Below are 8294 nucleotides of genomic sequence, written 5' to 3' on the forward strand. Positions count from 1 at the left end.
CTGGCAGAGGAAAGTGGGATATATTTGCCTTTGAATGGGAGGACCCCGATTCTGGGAGGAAGCAACAGCTTTGGTGGACTGGGTTACCCCAAGGGTTTTCCAAATCCCCAGACCTCTTCGGTCAAGCCCTAGGAGAAGTAATACAACTCTTCACCATTAAACCTGAGATAGAGCTCATCCAATATGTAAATTATTTGCTTTTCTCAGGAGAGGAAGACAAAAAAGTTTGGTAATTCAACGCAGTGTTTTTAAATTTTCTGGGGGACCAAGGACTTTGAGCATCAAAAGGGAAACTCAAATTTGTAGAGTGGGAAGTAAAATTTCTAGTACATGTGATTTGTCAAGGAAGCTGGCTGCTGAACCCTGAGAGAATTGCAGGGATAGTCTCACTCCCATGACCAAAAATTAAGAGGGAAGCCAGAGGTTTTTAGGCCTGTTGGGATATTGTAGGTTATGGATTGAAGGATACATGCAGGCCATCCAGTTCTTGTATGAAAAGTTAGTTGAAGAAGAGATTAGGTGGGAAAAAGATGATGAACAAAAGTTTGAAGCTTTAAAGCAAAATTTAGTCAGTGCATCGTCACTGAGTCTTCCTGCCTTAGACAAACCCTTCTATCTGTTTGTGGATATAGAAAAAGGGGTAGCACATGGAGTATTAGCCCAGGACTGGAGAGGATCCAGGAAACCTGTGGCCTATTTATCAAAATGACTAGACTCTGTCAGCTGGGGGTGGCCAACCTGCATTCAGGCTGTGGCAGTGACTGCCCTACTCATAGCAGAAAGCAAAAGATTAACCTTTGAGGGAAAATAGAAGATATATATCCCAAACTCAGTAAGGAGTATCCTGAGCCAAAAGGCTGAGAAATGGCTCACTGATTCCCGAGTGCTAAAGTATGAAGCCATCTTAATAGATAATGGTTTAGAGCTAATTGTGAGTAACCAACTCAACCCTGCCCAGTTCTTGTATGGAGAACCAGATGAGGAACTTATATATCATTGCCTAGAGGTTATAAACTATCAAACTCGTGTCAGAGAGGACCTAACAGATCAACCACTCCAAGGTGGAAAACGATTGTACATCGATGGATCTTCACAGGTAATAAAGGGGCACAGGGTATCGGGGTACGCTATAGTGCATGAAGGGTTGGTGGCCATAGAAAGAGAAAGTTACCTTCCAACTGGTCAGCCCAAGGTGTGAGTTGTATGCCCTAAAGTGAGCTCTGGAAATATTGGCACAGAAAGGGAAACAATACATACAGACTGAAAATACGCTTTTGGAGTAGTGCATACCTTTGGAAAAATTTGGAAAGAGAGGGGGCTATTAAATTCAAAGGGAAAGGGACTGATTCATGAAAAACTTATTTTAGAAGAGTTAGAAACCTTACAATTACCAGAGGAAGTAGCAGTGGTATATGTTAAAGGGCATGAAAACAGGGTGACTCAAGAGGCACATGGGAACAACTTAGCCAGTTTAGAAGCTAAAAATGCAACTGAATCAAAGACAGAAAAACTAATAATGCTATTAGCCCCCATGAGAGAAATGCAAAAAGTCCCCGTATTCAGTGAGACAGAAGAGGAAGAACTCCTTAAAATTGGAGCCAAGAAGGATAACGAAGGGAAGTGGAGATTAGCAGATGGGAGGCAAATGATGAATAAACCCCTGGCCAGGAAAATGCTGGAAGGCATACATGGAACAACACACTGGAGTACACAAGCGCTAAGTGATCAATTCCTGAGGGATTGGGGATGCAAAGGAATTTTCAGAATAGCTAAGCAAGTAACTGAACAGTGTGTGATATGTCAACAAGTGAATAAGAAAATCATGAGGAAAACACCCACAGGAGGGTGAGAACTGCCTTATGGCCCTTTCAAAACATCCAAGTAGACTTTACTGAGCTTCCCCAGGTACAGTGGTGGAAGTTTTTGCCAGTGATAGTAGATCACGTGACTCATTGGGTAGAGGTGGTACCCACTGTGAAAGCCAATGCCAATGTTGTGAGTAAAACACTTCTAGAATCAATCATTCCCTGATATGGGATGGCAAACAGGATTGATTCAGACTGGGGAACTCATTTCACATTGAAGATATTGCAGAAAGTTGTTCAGGCCCTGGGAGTGAAATGGGAATTACACACTCCATGGCATCCACAGAGTTCTGGTCGGGTTGAGAGAATGAATCAAACTCTTAAAAGAGCTCTAGTTAAGCTCATGATTGAAACCCAAATGTCATGGATAAAATGTCTCCCTTTGGCCTTATTAAGAATTAGAACCCAACCCCAGTCAGATCTGGGGTGTCACCCTATGAAATGATGTTTGGGTTTCCCTTCCTGACCTCACCCCAGAAGGTGCCACCTATGAGGAAGGGGAAGCCAATGCCAAGAAATCAGTGATGTCTATAGCACAAACCTTAGAAGGGCTAAGACATAAAGGGGCAATTCCTCAAACTACCACCCTGGATTTCAGAATCCATAATATTAATCCTGGGGATTGGGTGATGATTAAGTCATGGAGAGATCAGCCTCTAACTCCTCAGTGGGAAGGTCCCTTTCAGGTACTGCTCACCACCGAATCGGCCGTGCGAACTGCAGAGCGGGGATGGACTCATGGCAACAGAGTCAAAGGCCCAGCAGAAGAACCCAAAGAGTGGACTGTAACATCCAGGCTGGGTGAAACAAGATTGACTCTCAAGCAGAGACTGAGAGACAACCAGAAAAACACCAAGATGCCCAAAAAGTAGAGTCAAGCTTCCACCAACCAGCTCGAGAACTATCTTCCTGTTTTAATGGGTGAGAATTACCAGCATCTGTTGAGAGGAAGTACACAAGGGACTGTAAAAGGTAATGGGACAGCTTCTTTAAGAAAATAAGACAAAGGAAGGAGGGCAAGACCAGGTTGGCCCCTTTGTTTGCTCCCAAGAAGGCTCCATAGCCCTGCTGTGTAGCAACCCCGTAGGCATGGTAAGGTAGGGACAAAAGGCCATACCAGACCTCTGTCATTCCTCAGTTGTCTTTTAATTCAACAGGGACTGGAGGGCAGGACCGAGTTGGCCTCTGTACTCACCCCTAAGATACACTGACTATGGGTAGCAGCCACATAGGCACGGTAGATGGGAGTCAAAGCCATACTGGACCTCTGGGATGCCCTTTTGTCCATTCCAAATAAGTGTGTCTAAGGAAAACCTGAGATTTTTTTCTCCTGTTCCCACTGTCCTTGCCCACATCAACAGATGCTGGTATGACTCATTCAAGAGAGAGAGAAATTTTTTTAACTCAATTGTTTGAAAAAATGACTTACAGAAAAAAGAAAAAGGGGAGTTTGTTATAGATGAGTAATCCTATGGTTGACTCTCACAATTAAGGGGTGAATATTAAATATATGTTAAGAGAAGTTTTGTAGATGTATAGTTATCCTTCCCCCCCCTTGCATTGTTATCACAGGATGGCCTCAGTAGTCGGGGCATTTGGGAGGGTCGGCTTGTTACTGTGGCAGCCCCTGACCTCCAATCAAGGTGTAAGACAGTGATCTCCACCACTGGACAGGGAAGAAGGAGTCGATTGACAAGACTTTGGGAGGGGCTAGAGGTATAAAAGACAGAACATCCATTTTGTAGATGAGCACACAGTGACTGAATCCTTTGCTCCTGGTGCTGTATTCTTTTCTTTATTCAGTCTTCTGTTGTATTTTGAAAAGGTATTAATAAACCACTTAAATTATTGAAAATGAAAATGGTTTCTCACATGGGATTGGGGAATGTGAGGCAAGGTTGTCCACACTGGGTCAGCTCCAAGGTACAACTTCCCTGAGCTGGCCAGACCTCCTTAGGAGAGACCCTGGATCAATATCAATCACTGAATGCTGCAATCACCTCTTGTATAATAAGAACAGCAATAAAAGACACCCTTTAAGATAGGAATAAATACTTCTTAGAAGCTCTTTGAAATATTTCTCCATAACTGTAAAAGGAAAACTTTCTGATGAACTGCACCAGAACCAGAGGGAAATCAAGGCAGAGCCATGGTTTGTCAGGACTTGCTTGATCCTAATGAGCCCTGTGGTGCATTTGGAGCTGAGCCCTTGAACCTCAAGGCCTGAGAGGAGATTGCACAAACCTTTCCAGGAGTCAAAGTCAGTGGAAAAACTCAAAATGTCTCAAAGCATGAATGGGTCCCACTGAGGTCCATCCCCAACACAGGCTCCTCATGGACTCCTTGGAGGAGAGAATTGGAGGCCAGGATTGCACAAAAACCTCTCAGATATTCAGTGTAGAAAGGAAAATCCAAAGTACCTTAAAAACCTTGAGTATCTCAAAGTATTAATGAGCCCCACTGAGTGTCAGTACAAAGCTCTCAAGGGACTCATTAAAGCAGATAATTGGGGCCATGATTGCACAAACCTCTCACAGAGTCTGGATCAAAAGGGAAACACCAAGTACCTTAAAATAACTGAAGTACCTTGAAGCATTAATGAGCCCACTGAGTGTTGTTACTGACAAAGAATCTCAAGGGAATAATTAAAGCAGATAATTGGAGGCCATGGTTCCACAAACCTCTCAGAGACTGCAAGGCAAAAGCCAAAGCCAAAGTCCTTTGAAAAACCTGCAGTCCCTGCAGGGAGCATGAAGGAGCCCCCAGGGCCATTGCTGAGCAAGGCTCCCCAGGGACTCCTTCCAGCAGATCCTTGAGGCCACTGGGATGTGGGCTAGGGGGGGATGCTGAGGGCAGGACAAGGGGCTGACAGTGCCCAGCCTGGCTGGGGCTGTGCCAGGAGGCCCCAGGGCCTCAGGACAAGGTGTCTCCTCCCAGCCCTTGCTGGCACAGACCCTGCTGTGCCCCAGGGCACCAAGACTTGGCTTCTCTTTGTCCCCACCTGTCAGCACTGCCTGCAGTTCTCTGCTCTGCCTGGGGCCTGGGGACACTTTCTCAGTCGTGTCCCTCAGTGGGACCCATTAAAAGTCCAAGAAACTTTGGAGTTGGATTCTGCCTTGGAGTTCTGCAGAGGTTTCTTCAGCTCCCTCTCAGGGACTGATGTTCAGGGCCTGAGCACAAAGCCCCAGAGGCTCATTAAAGTCCTTGTGCTGTGTCTGTGCTGCTGAGCTGGGCTGGGCTCCTGGCACAGAGGCAGCTCCTGGTAACCAAGAAGAGCTTCAAAAGCACATTTCTCTTGATGAGCAGCTCTTCTGCCAGCCCAGCAGGGCTGGGGCACTGCCTGCAGCCAGCCCGGGCACAGCACAGAGGCACAGAGAGCTTCAATCAGTCAGGGCTGGGAAGGGGCTGAGAAGTGCCTGGGGCACAATCACTGCCAGCCCTTGGCACAGGAACCTCTGGCTGCAGGACAATGCAGCTGCAGCTCCTGGAGCCATCTCCTACAGCTGGAACATCCCAATGCCTACAGAGCCTGTGAGTACAACTCTGGGTATTTCTGGGGCAGGGCAGGTGAAATGCTCATGAAGCTCTGACATGCTGAGGGGTTCTGATCAGTCATAGAACATTTCCAGTACAAGGATTTTGACAAAAATGAAGAAATATCCAAAGAGGTCAAGTATTCAGTTTCCTACTATTGGAGAATGTCAGGGGGGGGGTTAAATATTAAAGGTATTATGAATTATTAGTTATTATTTTTTCAAGTGCCTGAGATATCTGAACTGTTGGTTTTAGTGATCAATAGGTTCACAGGAGATCCCTAATGTGCTTTCAGCCACTCTGCCCATGGACAGCACCAGCATCACCTTTGCTGGAGCCATCAGGCTCAGGCTGAGCTGTCCTTTCTCCAAGCTGCAAACAGAACCTGCCCCCAGCCAGTGCCCTGCAAACAGGCAGGGTTCTGTAGGGCCAAGGAGAGTGCACAGAGATTTGGGGTCTGTGGGTGCTGGCAGGGAGAGATCAGGCACAGGGAAACACCTGCAGGAGGAAAATCTCCAGGAAGCAGAGAGAAGAGATCAGGCAATGAGAGAAAGCAAAACCCAGCAATGCTGTGGCAGGGAGAGTTCAGAGATGCCCACAGGATCCCCTGCAGTGCAGCCCCTCCCTCTGAACAAGCCCCCTCCCTCCTGTGCCCCAGCCAAGCCTCTGCCCTCAGGGCCGGGGCTCCAAGGCGTGCAGCCCCTCCTGTGCAGGCAGAGCTGCAGCAGAGCCGTGGGGCAGCTCTGCAGCCCCGGGCCCAGTTCCCTCTGCAGAGCACAGGGCTGGGAGCAGCTGCCCGGCCCTGGGGGCTCTGGCAGGGGGGCACAGCTGGCTCAGGGTGACGCTGTCCCCAGTGCCCGGCTCTGGGCAATGCTGTCAGTGCAGCCAGGGAAGGAGCTGCATCTCCCTCAGTCCAATGCCATCATAGGGACACTTGGAAGTCCCCCTGAGATTTCAGTCCAAGCTGGGAGCTTCAATCCAGGGTGAAAACCTTTCCTAGAGCATCTCTGTGTTATCTGAAAGCCCCAGGGTGAGACACAGAAGTTTTAGGATGAGAAAATGCTGTTGGGTTGGTGAAATGAGCCTTGTGTGTCCTTGGCTACAAATGTGGGGCTGAGCTTGAGGGGGATGGACATTTGGTGGACTATGGGGGATCCATCTGCTCTCAGCAGTGTTGGGATGGTTTTTAAAGGAAACATGGGAGGGTGTTTATCCTCTGTCTGAGAATGGAGAAAGCCCAGAGAATCCTGGAACAGGACAGGGAGACAGACATCCTGCCCCACTCTCCCCACTCACCATCTTATCTCAGAGAACTCACTCTGTTTTCCCTGAGGGCAGCAGAAATGCACTCTGTTTCTGATATCCAAATATAGTCAGCAGGAAAGGGGGGAAGAGGAGCTGTAAAACTCTAGAATATTTAAACAGACTTTACCATTCCTGGTTTCTACCAGTGGGGGTGCACATGCTGACCGGGCCTTCTGTGTTAACAGGGTTTCAAAGTGGAACACAAGCACAGGTCCCTGTCCAACATCTGCACAGCAAAGATGAATGAAAAAACCTTGCTTTCTGCTCTGAACCTGTTAGCCAGAATCAGCCAGGGCTCTCCACTTGGAGCTGAAGGAAAATCTGCTAGGAAATCAAAAGGGTATCAGAGGGTTACAGGAGAAGGGTCTGTGGGAAAAGGCTTTGATTTTGCTGGAAGAAGATTCTCCTAACCTGTCACTGACTTTTCTCCATGAACAGCTCCCCAAGGCCTGAGACAGCAAATGTCCAACAGCAGCTCCATCAGGCACTTCCTCCTGCTGGCATTGGCAGACACGCGGCAGCTGCAGCTCCTGCACTTCTGCCTCTTGCTGGGCATCTCCCTGGCTGCCCTCCTGGGCAACGGCCTCATCATCAGCGCCGTAGCCTGCGGCCACCACCTGCACACGCCCATGTTCTTCTTCCTGCTCAACCTGGCCCTCAGCGACCTGGGCTCCATCTGCACCACTGTCCCCAAAGCCATGCACAATTCCCTCTGGGACACCAGGGACATCTCCTACACTGGATGTGCTGCTCAGCTCTTTTTTTTTTCTGTTTTTCATCTCAGCAGAGTTTTCCCTCCTGACCATCATGTGCTACGACCGCTACGTGTCCATCTGCAAACCCCTGCACTACGGGACCCTCCTGGGCAGCAGAGCTTGTGCCCACATGGCAGCAGCTGCCTGGGCCAGTGCCTTTCTCAATGCTCTCATGCACACAGCCAATACATTTTCCCTGCCCCTGTGCCATGGCAATGCCCTGGGCCAGTTCTTCTGTGAAATCCCACAGATCCTCAAGCTCTCCTGCTCCAAATCCTGTCTCAGGGAACTGGGGCTTCTTGCTGTAAGTGCCTGTTTGGTATTTGGTTGTTTTGTGTTCATTGTTTTCTCCTATGTGCAGATCTTCAGGGCTGTGCTGAGGATCCCCCCCTCTGAGCAGGGACGGCACAAAGCCTTTTCCACCTGCCTCCCTCACCTGGCTGTGGTCTCTCTGTTTGTCAGCACTGGCACATTTGCCTACCTGAAGACCCCCCTCCATGTCCTCCCCATCCCTGGATCTGGCCCTGTCAGTTCTGTACTCGGTGGTGCCTCCAGCCCTGAACCCCCTCATCTACAGCCTGAGGAACCAGGAGCTCAAGGCTGCAGTGTGGAGACTGATGACTGGATGCTTTCAGAAACATTAAACTGCTGGCCAATTTCTGCAAATCACTTGTAATAAAAGTCATCTTTGATACTTTTTGTTGGTTTCATTTTTGGGTTCTTTTTTTTTTATTTTACTTTTTTAATATTGTCCACTAATAAATATAATTGTTTGTGCCATTTCTCATTTTGTTTCTCTCCACCTTCCCTGTGGCCACAGACTGTGTCAATGAGG

General features: G+C 48.2%; 1 pseudogene; it reads left to right on the forward strand.

Annotated features, from left to right (window-relative positions):
* Window positions 1–7511: 7511 nt before the first annotated feature.
* On the forward strand, window positions 7512–8076 carry LOC115916558 (annotated as a pseudogene).
* The last annotated feature ends 218 nt before the right edge of the window (window positions 8077–8294 follow it).

The sequence above is a fragment of the Camarhynchus parvulus genome, unplaced genomic scaffold (assembly GCF_901933205.1).
Source record: "Camarhynchus parvulus unplaced genomic scaffold, STF_HiC, whole genome shotgun sequence".
Taxonomy (NCBI): Eukaryota; Metazoa; Chordata; class Aves; order Passeriformes; family Thraupidae; genus Camarhynchus; species Camarhynchus parvulus.